Source organism: Anomaloglossus baeobatrachus, chromosome 11, assembly GCF_048569485.1.
Source record: "Anomaloglossus baeobatrachus isolate aAnoBae1 chromosome 11, aAnoBae1.hap1, whole genome shotgun sequence".
NCBI classification, from domain to species: domain Eukaryota; kingdom Metazoa; phylum Chordata; class Amphibia; order Anura; family Aromobatidae; genus Anomaloglossus; species Anomaloglossus baeobatrachus.
Window position 1 is genome coordinate 161953402 of NC_134363.1, and position 22664 is coordinate 161976065.

The 22664-nt window shown below is 47.4% G+C and overlaps 1 protein-coding gene across 2 annotated transcripts in view; it reads left to right on the top strand.

Moving 5' to 3' along the window:
• The window catches only part of TTLL10 (tubulin tyrosine ligase like 10), a 176262-nt gene that overhangs the window by 35151 nt on the left and 118447 nt on the right, over positions 1–22664 (top strand). Inside the window, exon 1 of one of the 2 annotated variants that reach the window (XM_075329257.1) lies at positions 2617–2662. The exons of the other annotated variant lie outside the window; for it this stretch is intronic. The gene's annotated coding sequence lies outside the window, so the exon portion shown is untranslated. Of the gene's footprint in view, positions 1–2616; positions 2663–22664 lie in introns of those variants that run through there. 2 annotated transcript variants of the gene reach the window in all.

Genomic DNA, 22664 nt, shown 5'->3' on the forward strand with positions numbered 1-22664 from the left:
ATTTCTCTTTTCTTACAGTGGGGCCTGCAGATGGGGAACACCCATGTTCATCAAAACAGAAAGACAATTCCTCTACTGCAAGAAAACAGACTTTAAGCAAAACACAAAGAAAAACAAACACCCTTAGGTGTGAATCAGGCATTAAAGCAAATAACTTGCAACTTATCTAGAATTGGACAGGCATAGGATAAATGGAAGGACAAACTCCAAGCCAATTCAGAGACAGAGGAACAACATCAATAACCGGCCCCAGCCAGCAGAAACTGCTCTTCTATATAGCACAGGCTAATCTGCAATTGGGCTTCCCAAACTCCCAATTAACTCCCACACCTGTTGAGACACAGTCAGCTTCACCCCCAGTCCTGACCACCAGAGGGAGCTCCAAACCATCACCCCCTCGGATGACATTCACAACACCTGTCTCTTCCCTGTATGTAAATCTAGTCTTTGTACCCAAGAAGGTGTGGTCATCAGGAAAACACCCACAAAAAACAGTTGACCACACCCACTTCGTAAAAAGACTAGAATTACATACAAAGAAGAGGAAGCCATATCTCAGGAATGGAGAGGTCCAGGAATAAAAGAAAAACATCGCCAGATTCAGGAGAACAGCGGCTTTTATACTGGATTAAGATAAAAAACAAAGATATGTTTTTCAAGTGACAGGTCCTCTTTAATTTGTGCCCACATAGCTGTATCCAATGTAAATACTGTAACAATATTGTGCCATTTACCACCAGAAATGACTACATGATGTATACAGCACACAAGCTGACAGTTAAGTACTTAAAGCTTGAGATAAATAGTAGTAAGCAAAGTTTTTGAAGTGGCACTTAGAGACGGCATAAATGTATCTAGCAACAGGATTATATACTGTAATCTTCATGTCTTTGTAGTAGGAGTCTGCCCAGAACACAGTGTTTACTTTCCATCAAAGACTTAACCAAAGTTTTATATAGAAAGCCATTGTATACACTAAATATGATGGACCATGGAAGGGTAAAAAAGCCGGTGGTGTTTGTCCTTATATTTATGTTATGACTAATTCTCTAGTATTGTGTAGTACTAGCTGTAGCACCCGGCGTTGTCCGGGATAGTAACTAAGTCTTTCTCTCTGTCCTCTCTCTCTCCCACTCTCTCTCTCTCCGTCTGTCACCCTCTCCCTTTCCCCCACTCACTCTCGTCCACTCTCCCCCTTTCACTCTTCGCCCTCTTTCCTACTCTCTCATTTTCCTTCTCTCTCACGTTCTCTCCCTCACACTCTCTCTCAAATTCAAATTCAAATTCAAATTCAAATTCAAATATGCTTTATTGGCAGGACCAAAATACAATTAGTGTTGCCAAAGCAAGAGAAATACAGTAAGTGTGGTGGGAGGGGATCAGGGTTATGGGGAGTTGGGGGGCACAATTTGGGCTCTGACAGTCCATTTAGGGGTCTTAGGTTCCCCTCAGCTTATGACATGTGGTGACATATTGGGCGGCGATCTCCACCATTGATTCCTCTTCCCCCAGTAGGAAGCGGAGTTTCATGTCCTCATCCATGGATGGAAAGCCACTCTCACTTTCTCCCTCTCTCCCATTCTCCTTCTCCCTCCCTCTCTCCCATTCTCCCTCTCTCCCATTCTCCTTCTCTCTCCCTCTCCCTCTCGCCCACTCCCTCTCCCTCTCTCCCATTCTCCTTCTCTCTCACTCTCCCTCTCTCTCTCACTCTCCCTCTCTCTCTCCCTCTCCCTCTCTCCCATTCTCCTTCTCTCTCCCACTCTCTCTCCCTCTCCCTCTCTCCCACTCCCTCTCTCCCATTCTCCTCTCTCACTCTCCCCCTCTCCCACTCTCTTTCCCTCTCTCCCATTCTCCTTCTCTCTCACTCTCTCTCTCCCACTCTCTCTCACTCTCCCTCTCTCTCTCCCTCTCCCTCTCTCCCATTCTCCTTCTCTCTCACTCTCCCTCTCTCTCACTCTCTCTCACTCTCCCTCTCTCTCTCACTCTCCCTCTCTCCCACTCTCTCTCACTCTCCCTCTCTCCCTCTCTCTCTCACTCTCCCTCTCTCCCACTCCCTCTCTCCCATTCTCCTTCTCTCTCACTCTCTCTCTCCCACTCTCTCTCACTCTCCCTCTCTCTCTCCCTCTCTCCCATTCTCCTTCTCTCTCTCTCTCTCTCTCACTCTCTCTCCCTCTCTCCCACTCCCTCTCCCTCTCCCATTCTCCTCTCTCACTCTCCCTCTCTCCCATTCTCCTTCTTTCTCACTCTCTCTCTCCCACTCTCTCTCACTCTCCCTCTCTCCCATTCTCCTTCTCTCTCACTCTCCCTCTCTCCCACTCTCTCTCACTCTCCCTCTTTCCCATTCTTCTGTCTCACGCTCCCTTTCTCCCTCTCTCTCTCTCCCCCACTCTCACTTTCTCCCACTCTCCCTCTTTCCCATTCTCCCTCTCTCTCACTCTCCCTATCTTCCACTCTCTCCCTCTCATCACTGAATCATATTAACTGACAGTATAAGCTTCATATACTAAGAATGTCCTTTGTTGCCTATAGCAACCAATCATAGCTTCTATTAATATCATGTAGCTAAATAGAAGCAGAGCTGTGATTGGTTGCTAAAGGCCACCTAATAAATATCCTGGCTAACTTTCAAAACAGCCAATATATTACCTCACACATCCAAATAGTAAGTGGGGTTTTTTGGGGCGAATAACTGTAAAGCGCGGGGTTAACATTTCCCCTCAAAACAGAGTCTCTGAGTCAAATGAGGCGGCTGTGCAAAATGTTGTGGTTGTAAATGCGACGGTGCAGATTCCTTTAGCGGACATACACACACATACATACACACACATACATACACACACATACATACACACACACACACATACACACACACACACACACACATACATACATACATACATACATACATACATACATACATACATACATGTAGCGCCTCTGAGCCACTCAGGGCACTACTAGGTACTGCATCTTTCCCAGGATCTAGGGCCTACCCGCAGGGACCTGGAACGCCAGTGCCAGTAACACCTACACTCACCAAAACCCCAGTTCCCACTCCATACCAGGGGGCATGATCTAGTCAGACACAAGGGGATGGCCACCTAGCCGGCGGAGTCAGACCAGGGGACTAGACAGCCTGGTGGGAGGGGACAGTAGTTAGTTAGGCAGTCTTGAGTGGAGAGTGAGGAGGGAGTTGCCTTGAGCTGGGTCGTGTAACGGTGACCTAGGGGCACAGGAGAGTGGTCGCCAGGGTCGGTTCACCTGCATACCACTGGGACCAGAGCACCGATGGGGCACAGGGCCCTAGGTCAGGCGCCAGCTTCACGTGGCCTGGCAATTACCTGAACAGTGAGGGGACCTTCACGGTCCTCACTGACCCACAGATCCGGGGGCACCAACAGTAAAGCAAGGATCAGGGTTCGGGACACAGACCAGCCCTACAGGGTCCACACTGCCCGCCGTACGGACGAGGAGATTGCCAGAATAAGGGACAGTCGGGCCCCCAAACCACTTCAAGCTACGGGGACCCAACCACACTGAGGGTGCCGGGGACAGAGCAACCGAGTCATCAAACTGGCACTGGAAATACAGGAACCTGAACCAGCCGTCCGAGGGTCAAGAGTGAGTAGAGACTGTTAATTACAACCTTCTTCAGTGAAAGTCTCCACCATACATCTCCCCGGGCTCAGGCCTACCTGCGGAGGGTCTACCACCACAGCTGCCATTACCACCAGCCCTAGGGGTAACCAACTCAGCAGCAGCGGTTCCACCATTTTAACCGCAACCTGCAGGTGGCGTCACACAAATGACTTTAATCTACCCTGTAAATGCTCTCCATTAACCCCTTCACGACCGGCCGATTTTTCGCTTTCCGTTTTTTTTTTCGCCATTCTTTTTCTGAGAGACGTAACTTTTTTATTTTTCAGTCAATATGGTCATGTGAGGGCTCATTTTTTGCGGAACGAGCTGTACTTTTAAATGAAACCATCAGTTTTACCATATTGTGTACTAGAAAATGGCAAAAAAATTCCAAATGCTGAAAAATTGCAAAAAAAGTGCGATAGCACTATGGTTTTTGAGATATTTTATTCACTGTGTTCACTATATGGTAAAACTGATGTGTGGGTGTGATGCCTCAGGTCAGTGCGAGTTCGTAGACACCAAACATGTATAGGTTTACTTTTATATAAGGGGTTAAAAAAAAATCGGAAGTTTGTCCGAAAAAAGTGGCGCACGTTTTACGCCATATTCCGTGACCCGCAGCGTTCTCATTTTTCGGGATCTTAGGCTCAATGACGGCTTATTTTTTGCGTCTCGAGCTGACGTTTTTAACGGTACCATTTTTGCGCAGATGCTACGTTTTGATCGCCTCTTATTGCATTTTGCGCAAAAGTTGTGGCGACAAAAAAAACGTCGTTTTGGCGTTTGGAATTTTTTTGCCGCTACGCCGTTTACTGATCAGATTAATTGATTTTATATTTTGATAGATCGGGCGTTTCTGAACGCGGCGATACCAAATGTGTGTATATTTTTTATTTTTTTAACCCTTTAATTTTCAATGGGGCGAATGGGGGGTGATTTGAACTTTTAGGTTTTTTTGTTTTTTTTTAATTTTTTAAAACTTATTTTTTAACTTTTTTTTTTTATTTTACTAGTCCCCCTAGGGGGCTATTGCGATCAGCATTCCGATCGCTCTGCAGTATCTGCTGATCACAGCTGGAAGGCTGTAAACAGCAGATACGCTGTCTTTCTCTTTTGCTGTGCCCCGGGCACAGCGAAAGTGAAACCAAGTCATGTGTAGTACAGGAGTCATCACATGACCCTGTGCTACCATGACAACTATCGGGAGTCACGTGATCGCGTCACGTGACTTCCGGTTTCGGGCGGTAAGTAAATGCTTACCGCAATCGCGCTTATAATGGCGCTGTCATGTATTGACAGCGCCATATAAGGGGTTAATCGGCACGAGCAGATAACGATTCTGCTCGTGCCTAGCAGGCACACATCTCAGCTGTGAAAATCAGCTGAGATGTGTGCCGATCGCGGCATGCTGCCGCCGGAGGACCGCGGGCAGTAAGATTATGTCATTTAGGACGTAATTTTACGGCCCGCGGTCGTTAAGGGGTTAAAAAACACCAAGGGCACGGGACCGGGCAACGGCCACCAAAGTGACATTCCCCAGTTGTAAACCGCACGGAACCGAGTACCCCATTCTCTGGGCGATACATACACACATACATATGTGACGCCCCTGGACTATCAGGTTATCACAGGGTACTGCACAAGCTGCCCTTCCATGCAGTATTCTGCCTCCCTCTTGGTTCTGGGTCCCTAACTAAATGGTGTTGCCTCCAACAGCAAATCAAATCCTATATACACCCTGCACACCCACCAGACACACCAGTGGATGGCTTGACTGGAATAGAGTCGCCCAACTGGGGGGTCAGGGGAGGGGAGGGGAGGAGTATAGAGAGTCTGTCAGAGTGTGTAGAGGAGAGAGGTTGTGAAGTAGCTTCAAGCTGAGAGGAGCTCAGAGGAAGTCGGGAGTGGTGACTCCTGAAGGAAGTGTCGAGGTTGCAGACGGTGGTCTGGGCCTAGAGGAGTCAGACCCCCGGTCGCAGGGGATTGTGGTGAGGTGCTCGGGCTCGTCGAGGAGGACGGCCGGCAGCCTAGCACTATCACCGGTCTGGGACCGAAGGCACGACGGGGTACACGGACCCTAGGTCAGGGAGTACCTTCAGGCAAACCGACAATTCACCTGAGGAGAATGGAGCCTTTATGATCTGTTCCCACCCACTCCACAATCATTGCATTAGCACAATGAGGGGGATAGGACATTCAAATCCAAAACGGTCAAGAAAATCCCAAGCATGAGCCCTGAGAGCAAGCTCCCATACTAAGCCATAGTAGGGAGCGGGGCCCGGTTAGTTCCAAGCTACCGGGCCATCAAGTTGAAATCAAACTAAGTGCCAGGAGGCAGGTCACAGATCACAAGGCAGCACCATTGGGGACGGGACCCGGACGAGCTCTCCTCAGCGGCAGCGGCACCTAGAGACTTGGTTTACCCGGTTGTCAGTGTCTGCTTATGAACTGAGTACGAGAGTGACCCCTGCACCCCATGGCACCCTTCACCGAGTGCCGGGGCATCCCCCCTACCCGTGGAGCCCGTGGAGGGTTATGACACCTTGCTGCCCCACTCCATCACCCCGGGTACTCCCAGCGGCGGTACTCCCCAATTTTCTGTACACCACAGGTGGCGTCATGAACTATACATCAACCCCCCTATAAATACCCCCTTTTATTTGAGTGGCCACACGAACCTGGGTCCGGAGACCCTCGAGCCACAGTGAACCCAGATCCGAGCAGCACAGCTGCTTCCATGGGGCCGGCACACATACATACTGTACATACATACATACACATACATACACACATACATACTGTACATACATACACATACATACATACACACACACATACATACTGTACATACATACACATACACACATACATACAGTACAGTACATACATACACATACATACTGTACATACATACATACACATACATACTGTACATACATACACATGTGGCGCCCCTGAGGCTTCCGTCGCCACAGGTCATTGCACCCCATCAGCGGTGTGATGCCCCATTCTGGGAGAGGAAGAGAGTGAACTCCGGTCCCCTGGTAAATCCACACTACACCCATTGCTAGGGACACACAGGACCAGGGAAAGTGGCAGGCAACCCTCCCATGCTGCATGCTGAGAGGGGCTGTAAGACCCATCCCTGCTCCCATAGGGTGGTAGCTTAGCAACTGGGGAGGTGGGAGGAGCCACCAGAGAGCAGATAGAGAAAGGAAGGTCAAGTTAGTTGCAGTTTACCTCAGGGAGTGAGAGAAGCAGCATGTAGTTGGAGGAGAAGAACGAGAGAAAGGAGGGAGGAGGAGGCCTGCTGGAGGCAGGCAAGGAGGAGAAAGAAAAGAAAGAAAGAAGGAAAGAAAGCTCCAAGTCAGCCAGGAGCAGAGGAACTGAAAGAGACGCTTCCTGGTGAAGACCCTGGGACCCATAGGTCCAGGTGACACCACGTAGGAACAGAAGGAGTCGCAGGGCCGCGGGTAGTCCTGTAGGTACCACGAGCAGTCCTTGTTGGGTACCAAAGCCGAGGGCCCAGAGGCGCTACGAGTAGCTGCAGGCTGCGGTGGCCTGGTCCACAGTGACATCGGTGGAGTGATTAAGCTGCGACAGGGGACGGTCCCTAGAGACTGGAGGAGTGCAAAGACAATCTCCAAACAGTAAAAACTGAGGCCCAGGGACGTTGCAAGCTCCCAGGGCCAGAACCCATAGCAGACCTTCAGAAAAGGGGTAATCAGCCGACAGGTGACCCCCCAGCCTGGAGGCTGTAGTGGAGGCCAAGCCAGGGCCATCCAAACTCGGGCAAGGCTAGTGAAGACAGCAGAGAAGGAGACACTAAGAGAGAGGGTACCGGATTTCACACTCGGAATCACCCAGAAGACGGAGGTCCCTGACAGCGGTCCCAGCAGTCCAAGGGTCCTGCCTGCCCTGACAAGAACTGTGAGTAAAGAACTTGAACTGCACCTCTGAAGTTGCCTCAGTTATTTCATCTGCATAGACATTCACAAGCACCAACTGTGCCCCGGGCATTGCTCCACCTGTGGGGAGCAGTACTACCATTGCTGCCATAACATCATCCCGGAGGCCTCACACAGCAGCGGCGGCTTATTAGCCGCATACCACAGGTGGCGTCACGAACACAAACTTAAAGTCATCAGCCACATATTATACTGACACCCACCAGGGCCACGGAGCCGGGCCCAGCCACCACTGACTACCACCGGACTAGTCCGGCCCGGCACCGGGTGTCCCATAGCCCTGGGGTGGGCGAGTCACACACATACATGCAGTACATACATACACATACACACACATACATACTGTACATACATACACATACATACATACACATACATACATACACATACATACTGTACATACATACATACATATACATACATACTGTACATACATACACTCTGCTTTATATATAAGCTTAACAGCAAGAAAACAGAAGGGGTCCCACAACCATGGTAGAAATGGCCCCCCCAGATTTTGCCACTTGTAACAAAGGGTCTAGTGTTGTTTTCCTCCCTCCACAACCCATTTATGAACGCTGGGTCCTTTCCCCTCCAGGGGTGTAACTATAACGGGGGGCTCAAAAGATCCCTTTGGGCCCATATGAAAAGATATACTTACTTACTTACTTGGGAGTTCTGTTGGAGATTTGCATTGGAGTCCCCAAGCTTTAAATTACACCACTGTTTTGAGGTGCAGGACTCTTGACATTTTGGGAATAACCCTCTAAAGAGAAATAATCTATTGTGCAGAACTATATAGTTAGAACTCTCTAAATAATGCAAATAATTTGCTTTTTACCTTTTTTTTTTAACATTTATGTCTTCCATTTGGCAGGGTGATTCTCTAGCACAGACACTGCGGCACTTGCATTGTGCTGGTGCGATGTAATGTGTGTTTATGGACAATGCCGGTTTAGTATTATGTACGTGTCCTTTATAATTTGCTGCGTCTTCATCCTTCTTCCTATTTTAGCATTTTAGGCTGTGTTGAGCGCCACCTGTTGGTTAAGTAGTGAATGCCAGAAAATCTGAAAGCATGAGCTGTGAATCGGCAAACAAGTGTTTCGAAGCTTTTACCTAATTTTTGGCCAGTGCAAATAAGCAGACGTCTGGCTACACAGGCTATAAAGTGAGTCTCCAAAGTGTAACGCCTGCCTGGATCCACAGACTCAGACTGGCTGTAATGGACAGGCTAGAAGGAAGCCACTTACCAAGCAGGACCCCCAGAACCATGAAACCCTTTAACCCCTATACAGGGATTTGGAATTACACAGGGCCCTGGAGATCACTACCTGTGGACGGCTGCAGTCCGAGAGAGTAGTCATCAGGCAGGGTCAAACCAGGAGATGCAGAACAGGGACAAAATCGTCAGGCAAGGACGTAATCAGCGCATGTAGCAGAGGTCAAATCCGGGCAGCGAGGTACAAAAATAGTAGGCAGGAGGGTAGTCAGGAAACAAGCGGTAATCAGCATACAAAATCACAGAACAGGGCGAAACAGGAGCCAAAATTCTCAGAACTATCTCTGGCAGAGGTCAGCAGGGTGTGTGGTGTCTTCCCATAGGCTGTAGCTGAATGATGGTACCTCAGCTGGGAGACACCCGCCACCTACAGTCAGCCAGTGGTACTGCAGATCCCCAGAAAACGCAGCCCAGTGGATGAGTGGAGCCTGCGCCCACTGGTGCCGCTGGCATCGACTCTTCTCCCCATCTCCAGCACCATCCACAGCGGGAACACGGCGTCGCCTGGCGATTGGAGCAGAAGTCGCTGGAACGGACTCCGGTGGTGACGTAACACAAAGCTATAGGAGACAATACATGGACCCTCTTTGTGATTCTACTCCCCAGGAAACTGCCCCCTGTTGCTCCAGCGCTGCCCCTCAGCCATTTTTTCTGGCTTTGTTGACACCGCTGTAGCAATGATGTTACGATTATAACATGTGATTAATGCAGCCAATTATGGGCAGATGACTACAGAGTCCAGCGATTGGCTGCAGCGGTCACGAACTGTAGTCGAAGTTGCAGATGTATCAACAAAGAACGGAGTCAGCAGCGGAAAGTTTGACTCGCCCACCCCAGGGCACTGGGACACCCGGTGCCGGGCCGGACTAGTCCGGGGGTAGTCAGCGGTGGCGGGGCTCGGCTCCATACTCTGGCGGGGTCCACTAATATGGCGACTGTGGGGATGGTGATTATAATTAAGTTTATGGGAGATTCGTAACGCCACCTGTGGATTGCGGGTATGGAGCCGCCGCTGATGGATAGGGCCTCCGGGGATGATGTAATGGCAGCTGGGATGGTTCTGCTCCCCACAGGTGGAGCGGTACCTCGGGGCAACCGTTGGTGCTTATGAAAGTCTATGTAATGGTGGTGCGGTGCATAACAAAAGGGAGGCGACACCAGGAGTTGCAGTTTCAAGGTCTTTACTCACTGTTGCCAGGGCTGCAGCAGACTGGTTGCCATTGGAGTGCTGGAATTCACTATCCGGTGCCTCCGCCGATCCCAGGTAATTCTTAGGGTTAATACCGGTGCACCACTTTTATGTCTCTTTCCTTGACTGACTCCACAGCCTACACTTTGATAGATGAACTTGTCTTGGCCTCTACCATAGAATCTGGTCAAGGGGGCTTGCCTGACTGGAATCTTGACCTCTTCCCAGGGGATCTACAGTAGGTTGTGGTCCTGGGGCCTTGCAACCACCCTGGGCCTTCGGTGTCACTTTATGAGGAAATGTCTTTCTTCCCTCTATCTGGGGACCGTCCCCGAATGCAGCCAGATCCCTCCACCCGATCTTCTAGTGGAACAGGCCACGAGCTAATATGCCCTTCCGTGGCCCTGGAATCCTTTCTTCTCTGTCTGTGGTGTCACCTGGGCCTAGCCGGGCCCCAGGATCTCCACCAGGAACCCTCTGTTTCTTCACTCTCTCTTCTTGACTGACTAGAGCTCGACTTCACTTCACCTCTGCTGAGGTAACTACCTCCCTCTCTTCCCTCAGACTACTACCACGACTCTGACTTTGAACTTCCTGCTTCTACTCTCACTTTCCAGTTGGCTCCTCCCACTCTCCTTGTTGCTAGGCCCCCACCCCATGGGCGGAGAGATGGGTCTTACGGCCCCCCTGACTACAGCATGGGGTAGCTGCCACTATCCCTGGTCCCTGTATGTGCCTAACAATGAGTGTTGTGCAGATTTGCCTGTGAACCGGCGTTTACCCTTGTCCTTACCTAGGATGGGACATCACACCTCTGGCTGAGGTGCAATGTCTCTGTGGCGACGGAAGCCTCAGGGGTGCCACAAGTTAGCGCTGGAGCACCAGGAAGACTGAAAGGGAACCTGTCAAGTGGAAAAATGCTATTAAAGGGAATCTGTCACCCTTTTGCATTTTTTAGTTATTAATATGGGCATACAGGTGGCATAAAGGTGACATTTGCCTTCTGAATGTCATTTGGCAAAAATCTTTTTATATATCTTCTATCTTCCAGGCTATGGGGTGTGAACTGCCCGGAAGATAAGCCTGCCTCCCGTCATCATTATACAGGATTCTTCCTCCCCTTCTGTAGCTGCCTCTTGGTTTTTCCTCTCATTTGCGGCTTATTCTCAGCTAATGAATTGTCTAGATCGGTGTTCCCCAACTCCAGTCCTCAAATCCAGCCAACAGGTTTTGTTTCCAGGATTTCCTTAGAATTGCACAGTTGTTAGTATTATCAACTGCACAGGTGATGATTTCATCAGCTGTGCAATTGTGCCGCCCCTGCAGCGGTCGAACCTCTCTGATCCAGGGTCTGCTGTGGCTCGAGGGTCTCCGGACCCGGGGGCTCACTGCCACTTCAAATGCAAAGGGGGTATTTACAGGGGATAAGAGTTCGAGACGCCACCCGTGGTTCGCGGTAAGGGGAGTACCGCCGCTGCCGATGGGAGTACCCGGGTGAGATGGAGTGGGACAGCCAGATGAAGCTCCCTCCACGGGTAGGGGAGGCCCCGGGACTCTGGATGATGGAGGTGTAGGGGAGCGTGGTGCAGGTTGGAAGCAGGGGAATGCAGCATACTCACTCAGGCAGTGTTAGTAGTGCTGCAACCGCAAAGCAGACTCTGACACAGAAGTAAACCAAGTCTCTGGGTGCCACTGCCTCTCTGGGGGAGCTCGTCCGGGAGTCCGCTCTCTTTGGTATTGCTGATAGTCTGTACCTTGCCTCCATGCACTGTATTTTGATGTTCTGAGTGACCCCTCTGCTTGAAGCTGTCGGGGTCCCGCTCCCTATATATAGTGGAGCTGTGCTCTCGATGGCTGACACTTGGGATTTCAGTGGGCCGCATAAGCTGGAAAGCACTATCCCCCTCGTTGTGTTGATTCCTTCGATCTCTGAGCTCTTGGGGAAAGTTCATAAAGCGACTATCCTCCACAGGTTAAATATCAGGTTGCATGAAGCTACTCCCTGATCTAGGGTCCAGTACCCCGCTGTGCTCATTACCGGTTCGGTTACTAGGTACTCCGGTGCCGACCGTTCCCCAAAACTAAGCCTGGCACATTTCTCCAATAAAGAAAAAACAAAAAGCCAGCACCAAATGTGCACTACAGCACTAAACATTCCAAACTGTACTTATTATAAAAAAAATTTTGAGATTTTTGGCAAAAAATTGCAATTTCTTGAGCTGCTTCGCCACGTCACGGCAAATCTCATTTGAAGCAGTCCTACACTAAAATATTTTTATAAAATGTGCCATACGGCCTCACATATGAATAGCAGAACTGCTCTCAGCAGCACTCACCTGGTCTATTTCAATCCCGTACCCATGACTGAGTCATGGCTGTGGGCGGGACAGGTCCAAGCAAATGCTGCATGAAGTAAATAGCCTGTGGACAAAGCCTGATGACCTAATGTGAACAGTCACCAACCGCCAAAATCCAGACAGATGGAATACATCCCAAATTGGGGTGCATAGCAAGGTGGAGGTCACCCACCGACCAATTCAATGAAGAAAAAACAAAAAGCCAGCACCAAATGTGCACTACAGCACTAAACATTCCAAACTGTACTTATTATAAAAAAATTTTTTGAGATTTTTGGCAAAAAATTGCAATTTCTTGAGCTGCTTCGCCACGTCACGGCAAATCTCATTTGAAGCAGTCCTACACTAAAATATTTTTATAAAATGTGCCATACGGCCTCACATATGAATAGCAGAACTGCTCTCAGCAGCACTCACCTGGTCTATTTCAATCCCGTACCCATGACTGAGTCATGGCTGTGGGCGGGACAGGTCCAAGCAAATGCTGCATGAAGTAAATAGCCTGTGGACAAAGCCTGATGACCTAATGTGAACAGTCACCAACCGCCAAAATCCAGACAGATGGAATACATCCCAAATTGGGGTGCATAGCAAGGTGGAGGTCACCCACCGACCAATTCAATGAAGAAAAAACAAAAAGCCAGCACCAAATGTGCACTACAGCACTAAACATTCCAAACTGTACTTATTATAAAAAAATTTTTGAGATTTTTGGCAAAAAATTGCAATTTCTTGAGCTGCTTCGCCACGTCACGGCAAATCTCATTTGAAGCAGTCCTACACTAAAATATTTTTATAAAATGTGCCATACGGCCTCACATATGAATAGCAGAACTGCTCTCAGCAGCACTCACCTGGTCTATTTCAATCCCGTACCCATGACTGAGTCATGGCTGTGGGCGGGACAGGTCCAAGCAAATGCTGCATGAAGTAAATAGCCTGTGGACAAAGCCTGATGACCTAATGTGAACAGTCACCAACTGCCAAAATCCAGACAGATGGAATACATCCCAAATTGGGGTGCATAGCAAGGTGGAGGTCACCCACCGACCAATTCAATGAAGAAAAAACAAAAAGCCAGCACCAAATGTGCACTACAGCACTAAACATTCCAAACTGTACTTATTATAAAAAAAATTTTGAGATTTTTGGCAAAAAATTGCAATTTCTTGAGCTGCTTCGCCACGTCACGGCAAATCTCATTTGAAGCAGTCCTACACTAAAATATTTTTATAAAATGTGCCATACGGCCTCACATATGAATAGCAGAACTGCTCTCAGCAGCACTCACCTGGTCTATTTCAATCCCGTACCCATGACTGAGTCATGGCTGTGGGCGGGACAGGTCCAAGCAAATGCTGCATGAAGTAAATAGCCTGTGGACAAAGCCTGATGACCTAATGTGAACAGTCACCAACCGCCAAAATCCAGACAGATGGAATACATCCCAAATTGGGGTGCATAGCAAGGTGGAGGTCACCCACCGACCAATTCAATGAAGAAAAAACAAAAAGCCAGCACCAAATGTGCACTACAGCACTAAACATTCCAAACTGTACTTATTATAAAAAAAATTTTGAGATTTTTGGCAAAAAATTGCAATTTCTTGAGCTGCTTCGCCACGTCACGGCAAATCTCATTTGAAGCAGTCCTACACTAAAATATTTTTATAAAATGTGCCATACGGCCTCACATATGAATAGCAGAACTGCTCTCAGCAGCACTCACCTGGTCTATTTCAATCCCGTACCCATGACTGAGTCATGGCTGTGGGCGGGACAGGTCCAAGCAAATGCTGCATGAAGTAAATAGCCTGTGGACAAAGCCTGATGACCTAATGTGAACAGTCACCAACCGCCAAAATCCAGACAGATGGAATACATCCCAAATTGGGGTGCATAGCAAGGTGGAGGTCACCCACCGACCAATTCAATGAAGAAAAAACAAAAAGCCAGCACCAAATGTGCACTACAGCACTAAACATTCCAAACTGTACTTATTATAAAAAAATTTTTGAGATTTTTGTCAAAAAATTGCAATTTCTTGAGCTGCTTCGCCACGTCACGGCAAATCTCATTTGAAGCAGTCCTACACTAAAATATTTTTATAAAATGTGCCATACGGCCTCACATATGAATAGCAGAACTGCTCTCAGCAGCACTCACCTGGTCTATTTCAATCCCGTACCCATGACTGAGTCATGGCTGTGGGCGGGACAGGTCCAAGCAAATGCTGCATGAAGTAAATTTTTTTTTTTTTTTTTTATAATAAGTACAGTTTGGAATGTTTAGTGCTGTAGTGCACATTTGGTGCTGGCTTTTTGTTTTTTCTTCATTGAATTGGTCGGTGGTTGACCTCCACCTTGCTATGCACCCCAATTTGGGATGTATTCCATCTGTCTGGATTTTGGCGGTTGGTGACTGTTCACATTAAGTCATCAGGCTTTGTCCACAGGCTATTTACTTCATGCAGCATTTGCTTGGACCTGTCCCGCCCACAGCCATGACTCAGTCATGGGTACGGGATTGAAATAGACCAGGTGAGTGCTGCTAAGAGCAGTTCTACTATTCATATGTGAGGCCGTATGGCACATTTTATAAAAATATTTTAGTGTAGGACTGCTTCAAATGAGATTTGCCGTGACGTGGCGAAGCAGCTCAAGAAATTGCAATTTTTTGCCAAAAATCTCAAAATTTTTTTTTTTTTATAATAAGTACAGTTTGGAATGTTTAGTGCTGTAGTGCACATTTGGTGCTGGCTTTTTGTTTTTTCTTCATTGAATTGGTCGGTGGTTGACCTCCACCTTGCTATGCACCCCAATTTGGGATGTATTCCATCTGTCTGGATTTTGGCGGTTGGTGACTGTTCACATTAAGTCATCAGGCTTTGTCCACAGGCTATTTACTTCATGCAGCATTTGCTTGGACCTGTCCCGCCCACAGCCATGACTCAGTCATGGGTACGGGGTTGAAATAGACCAGGTGAGTGCTGCTAAGAGCAGTTCTACTATTCATATGTGAGGCCGTATGGCACATTTTATAAAAATATTTTAGTGTAGGACTGCTTCAAATGAGATTTGCCGTGACGTGGCGAAGCAGCTCAAGAAATTGCAATTTTTTGCCAAAAATCTCAAAATTTTTTTTTTTTTTTTTTTTTTTTTATAATAAGTACAGTTTGGAATGTTTAGTGCTGTAGTGCACATTTGGTGCTGGCTTTTTGTTTTTTCTTCATTGAATTGGTCGGTGGTTGACCTCCACCTTGCTATGCACCCCAATTTGGGATGTATTCCATCTGTCTGGATTTTGGCGGTTGGTGACTGTTCACATTAAGTCATCAGGCTTTGTCCACAGGCTATTTACTTCATGCAGCATTTGCTTGGACCTGTCCCGCCCACAGCCATGACTCAGTCATGGGTACGGGATTGAAATAGACCAGGTGAGTGCTGCTAAGAGCAGTTCTACTATTCATATGTGAGGCCGTATGGCACATTTTATAAAAATATTTTAGTGTAGGACTGCTTCAAATGAGATTTGCCGTGACGTGGCGAAGCAGCTCAAGAAATTGCAATTTTTTGCCAAAAATCTCAAAATTTTTTTTTTTTTTTATAATAAGTACAGTTTGGAATGTTTAGTGCTGTAGTGCACATTTGGTGCTGGCTTTTTGTTTTTTCTTCATTGAATTGGTCGGTGGTTGACCTCCACCTTGCTATGCACCCCAATTTGGGATGTATTCCATCTGTCTGGATTTTGGCGGTTGGTGACTGTTCACATTAAGTCATCAGGCTTTGTCCACAGGCTATTTACTTCATGCAGCATTTGCTTGGACCTGTCCCGCCCACAGCCATGACTCAGTCATGGGTACGGGATTGAAATAGACCAGGTGAGTGCTGCTAAGAGCAGTTCTACTATTCATATGTGAGGCCGTATGGCACATTTTATAAAAATATTTTAGTGTAGGACTGCTTCAAATGAGATTTGCCGTGACGTGGCGAAGCAGCTCAAGAAATTGCAATTTTTTGCCAAAAATCTCAAAAATTTTTTTTTTTTTTATAATAAGTACAGTTTGGAATGTTTAGTGCTGTAGTGCACATTTGGTGCTGGCTTTTTGTTTTTTCTTCATTGAATTGGTCGGTGGTTGACCTCCACCTTGCTATGCACCCCAATTTGGGATGTATTCCATCTGTCTGGATTTTGGCGGTTGGTGACTGTTCACATTAAGTCATCAGGCTTTGTCCACAGGCTATTTACTTCATGCAGCATTTGCTTGGACCTGTCCCGCCCACAGCCATGACTCAGTCATGGGTACGGGATTGAAATAGACCAGGTGAGTGCTGCTAAGAGCAGTTCTACTATTCATATGTGAGGCCGTATGGCACATTTTATAAAAATATTTTAGTGTAGGACTGCTTCAAATGAGATTTGCCGTGACGTGGCGAAGCAGCTCAAGAAATTGCAATTTTTTGCCAAAAATCTCAAAATTTTTTTTTTTTTTTTTTTTTATAATAAGTACAGTTTGGAATGTTTAGTGCTGTAGTGCACATTTGGTGCTGGCTTTTTGTTTTTTCTTCATTGAATTGGTCGGTGGTTGACCTCCACCTTGCTATGCACCCCAATTTGGGATGTATTCCATCTGTCTGGATTTTGGCGGTTGGTGACTGTTCACATTAAGTCATCAGGCTTTGTCCACAGGCTATTTACTTCATGCAGCATTTGCTTGGACCTGTCCCGCCCACAGCCATGACTCAGTCATGGGTACGGGATTGAAATAGACCAGGTGAGTGCTGCTAAGAGCAGTTCTACTATTCATATGTGAGGCCGTATGGCACATTTTATAAAAATATTTTAGTGTAGGACTGCTTCAAATGAGATTTGCCGTGACGTGGCGAAGCAGCTCAAGAAATTGCAATTTTTTGCCAAAAATCTCAAAATGTTTTTTTTTTTTTTTATAATAAGTACAGTTTGGAATGTTTAGTGCTGTAGTGCACATTTGGTGCTGGCTTTTTGTTTTTTCTTCATTGAATTGGTCGGTGGTTGACCTCCACCTTGCTATGCACCCCAATTTGGGATGTATTCCATCTGTCTGGATTTTGGCGGTTGGTGACTGTTCACATTAAGTCATCAGGCTTTGTCCACAGGCTATTTACTTCATGCAGCATTTGCTTGGACCTGTCCCGCCCACAGCCATGACTCAGTCATGGGTACGGGATTGAAATAGACCAGGTGAGTGCTGCTAAGAGCAGTTCTACTATTCATATGTGAGGCCGTATGGCACATTTTATAAAAATATTTTAGTGTAGGACTGCTTCAAATGAGATTTGCCGTGACGTGGCGAAGCAGCTCAAGAAATTGCAATTTTTTGCCAAAAATCTCAAAATTTTTTTTTTTTTATAATAAGTACAGTTTGGAATGTTTAGTGCTGTAGTGCACATTTGGTGCTGGCTTTTTGTTTTTTCTTCATTGAATTGGTCGGTGGTTGACCTCCACCTTGCTATGCACCCCAATTTGGGATGTATTCCATCTGTCTGGATTTTGGCGGTTGGTGACTGTTCACATTAAGTCATCAGGCTTTGTCCACAGGCTATTTACTTCATGCAGCATTTGCTTGGACCTGTCCCGCCCACAGCCATGACTCAGTCATGGGTACGGGATTGAAATAGACCAGGTGAGTGCTGCTAAGAGCAGTTCTACTATTCATATGTGAGGCCGTATGGCACATTTTATAAAAATATTTTAGTGTAGGACTGCTTCAAATGAGATTTGCCGTGACGTGGCGAAGCAGCTCAAGAAATTGCAATTTTTTGCCAAAAATCTCAAAATTTATTTTTTTTTTATAATAAGTACAGTTTGGAATGTTTAGTGCTGTAGTGCACATTTGGTGCTGGCTTTTTGTTTTTTCTTCATTGAATTGGTCGGTGGTTGACCTCCACCTTGCTATGCACCCCAATTTGGGATGTATTCCATCTGTCTGGATTTTGGCGGTTGGTGACTGTTCACATTAAGTCATCAGGCTTTGTCCACAGGCTATTTACTTCATGCAGCATTTGCTTGGACCTGTCCCGCCCACAGCCATGACTCAGTCATGGGTACGGGATTGAAATAGACCAGGTGAGTGCTGCTAAGAGCAGTTCTACTATTCATATGTGAGGCCGTATGGCACATTTTATAAAAATATTTTAGTGTAGGACTGCTTCAAATGAGATTTGCCGTGACGTGGCGAAGCAGCTCAAGAAATTGCAATTTTTTGCCAAAAATCTCAAAATTTTTTTTTTTTTTTTTTTTTTTTTATAATAAGTACAGTTTGGAATGTTTAGTGCTGTAGTGCACATTTGGTGCTGGCTTTTTGTTTTTTCTTCATTGAATTGGTCGGTGGTTGACCTCCACCTTGCTATGCACCCCAATTTGGGATGTATTCCATCTGTCTGGATTTTGGCGGTTGGTGACTGTTCACATTAAGTCATCAGGCTTTGTCCACAGGCTATTTACTTCATGCAGCATTTGCTTGGACCTGTCCCGCCCACAGCCATGACTCAGTCATGGGTACGGGATTGAAATAGACCAGGTGAGTGCTGCTAAGAGCAGTTCTACTATTCATATGTGAGGCCGTATGGCACATTTTATAAAAATATTTTAGTGTAGGACTGCTTCAAATGAGATTTGCCGTGACGTGGCGAAGCAGCTCAAGAAATTGCAATTTTTTGCCAAAAATCTCAAAATTTTTTTTTTTTTTTTATAATAAGTACAGTTTGGAATGTTTAGTGCTGTAGTGCACATTTGGTGCTGGCTTTTTGTTTTTTCTTCATTGAATTGGTCGGTGGTTGACCTCCACCTTGCTATGCACCCCAATTTGGGATGTATTCCATCTGTCTGGATTTTGGCGGTTGGTGACTGTTCACATTAAGTCATCAGGCTTTGTCCACAGGCTATTTACTTCATGCAGCATTTGCTTGGACCTGTCCCGCCCACAGCCATGACTCAGTCATGGGTACGGGATTGAAATAGACCAGGTGAGTGCTGCTAAGAGCAGTTCTACTATTCATATGTGAGGCCGTATGGCACATTTTATAAAAATATTTTAGTGTAGGACTGCTTCAAATGAGATTTGCCGTGACGTGGCGAAGCAGCTCAAGAAATTGCAATTTTTTGCCAAAAATCTCAAAATTTTTTTTTTTTTTATAATAAGTACAGTTTGGAATGTTTAGTGCTGTAGTGCACATTTGGTGCTGGCTTTTTGTTTTTTCTTCATTGAATTGGTCGGTGGTTGACCTCCACCTTGCTATGCACCCCAATTTGGGATGTATTCCATCTGTCTGGATTTTGGCGGTTGGTGACTGTTCACATTAAGTCATCAGGCTTTGTCCACAGGCTATTTACTTCATGCAGCATTTGCTTGGACCTGTCCCGCCCACAGCCATGACTCAGTCATGGGTACGGGATTGAAATAGACCAGGTGAGTGCTGCTAAGAGCAGTTCTACTATTCATATGTGAGGCCGTATGGCACATTTTATAAAAATATTTTAGTGTAGGACTGCTTCAAATGAGATTTGCCGTGACGTGGCGAAGCAGCTCAAGAAATTGCAATTTTTTGCCAAAAATCTCAAAATTTTTTTTTTTTTTTTTTATAATAAGTACAGTTTGGAATGTTTAGTGCTGTAGTGCACATTTGGTGCTGGCTTTTTGTTTTTTCTACATTTCTCCAATACCCTGCGACCGGGTCTCCGACTCCTTCGGTCCCAGACCACCGTCTGCGACCTAGCCAAAAGTCTCCAGGGAGTTCTAACTCCCAGCTCCTCACTCTCTGAGGGCTACCACTGCACTAACTCTGCCCCTCCCACCAGTCTGCCTGATCCCTAGGCGGGTGGCCCTGTTCCAGTTAAACCACCCACTGGTGTGCCTGACAGGGTGTGGTGTGAGGTGTGACTAGGATTTGAATGCTGATGGAGCAATACCAAAGGTTAGGATCCCAGAACCATGGGGGGTTGAGTCCTGCACCAGCAGAAGAAGAAGTGCAGTACCCTGTGACACCCTGACTAGTTCAGGGGCATCACATTCCCCCTTGGTTAAACGTAGCTCGTCCCTGAGCTACAGGACACACAGGTTTATTTTGTTTTAACTGAAAAAGAAAGGGAAAAGTAACATTTTTAATTTAACAATTTCTCATCCACACAGGGGAGGCACATCACTTAAACGTTGCATAAAACTCTCAGAGTTCACATTTATAAGAACCATGGGAATTCTACCGGTTGTAGCGGTAGTCGGTGGCTCAGCCTACTCCACTGCAGCCCCTTCCTGCAACAGTCCATTCCCATTGTCCCTCTCCCTTCAACCCGTCACCCAAATAACCTGTATCCCCCGGTTCCTTGTGACGGCATTGAAGTCCTGGAGGTGTAAAGAACGACTCTGGTGGGCGCACGAGGTGCAACTATATACAATAAGCACAAGTTCGTGCCAGCTGCTGCCAGTCCTGCAGCCATGGTTCATATTGCATAGCAAAAAGATGAAACAGGGTTCATGGACTGGGTGCAAATTGTAAATCAGGTGAGGTTCTCAGGTAATTGGTATTGTTCAAGCATTGGTAATCAATCAACACTTTCAACATTTCACATTAACATTAGCAGCATAGAAACTTAAACTGTATACATAGGGTAGCTGGGTTCCGCTACTATTACTGCAGCAGACAATCGGAGACAGCCAGCACCAGCGTCCCCTCCAGGGTGTAACGCTGCATCTGGCCATGGTACTGCAAGCCCCGGACCCAAACGGTACTCTCCCCAGCGTGCTCCTGTTCTCTGTTGGGGTGAGTGGCGATTCTTCTACGCCTCTCTCAAGCAAGCACTTCTGCACACAGCCACATCAGCCGTCGCCAATGCCTTTCCCAATCATGGGCACTGATGTCAGGCTTCACCTCCCCTATGGGGACTGGCTGCAAATGGACTGCTGTGGCCCCGGCAACTACCGTGATGCGGCGTGCCGGTGGAACCGGTGGCTCAACAGGTTCCGCCCTCGCTTTGACGGGTAAAGAAACCGGCTGTTCCGCATCTGGGATTGTAGAGTCCGGGTGCTCCGTACCGAGGTATGGGCCCAGTGATGCAGCCGGGTCTGATCGGACCGGTGATGGGACCAGAAAGTGAGTAAAGAACAAGTTACACTGAAACCCTTGTGTGGCCTACCTTCTTCTGACACCCGTCACATCACCTACCCTCTGGGGCCCAGCACTGCTTGCGGAGGGCCTAACATCCAGGCTGCCACTAACACCAGCCGCAGTAGTGAGAACTGTGCAGCGGCAGCTCCATTCCTATAGCCGCAAAACCGCAAGTGGCGTCACGTGTGAACATTATTCAAATCCCCTTTAAATACTCCCCCTTTTCAAAAAGCACCCAGGGCATGGAACCGGGCAACGGCCACCAAAGTGATATTTCCCAGTTATACACTGCCCGGGACCGAGTACCCCATAACCCTGGGCGACACACAAGTTCAGCTCCCTGTTAAAGGTTGAAGGCCAGGGCAAACCCTGAGATCTGGTAAATGGAGTGGATAGCGCTAATGCGGGCTTTACACGAGACGAGCTATCATGCGATGCATCGTCGGGGTCACGGTTTTTCGTGATGCACATCCGGCATCGTTCACGACGTCGTCTCGTGTGACACCTCCGAGCGACGCAGTATCGGTCACAAATTGTAAGTCGTGTACTCAGTTTTAAAAAATTATTTAATCAAAATGGCGCTGGTTGTTCATTGTACCCGGGGCAGCACACATCGCTCCGTGTGACACCCCGGGAACGATGACCACAGCTTAACTGCGTCCCGCCGGCAATGCGGAAGGAAGGAGGTGGGCGGGATGTTTACGTCCCGCTCATCTCCGCCCCTCCGCTTCTATTGGCCGGCGGCTGTTTGACGCCGCTGTGACGCCGAATGTCCCTCCCCCTTCAGGAAGTGGATGTTCGCCGCCCACAGCGACGTCGCTCAGCAGGAAAGTACTTGTGATGGGGGTTTCACGACTTTGTGGGACACGGGCAGTGATTTGCCTGTGCCGCACAAACGATGGGGGCGGGTACGATCGCTCATGAAATTGCATGATCGGTCGACTCGTGTAAAGCCCGCATAAGTCTGTCTATTTTAAGAGCTGCCAAGTGACCACTGACAGAGCCCCAATACAGAATCATTGCACAGTTGATAGTGATGGGCAAACATGCTCGGCACAGCTTGTAGCCCGATCAATAGCATGCTCGG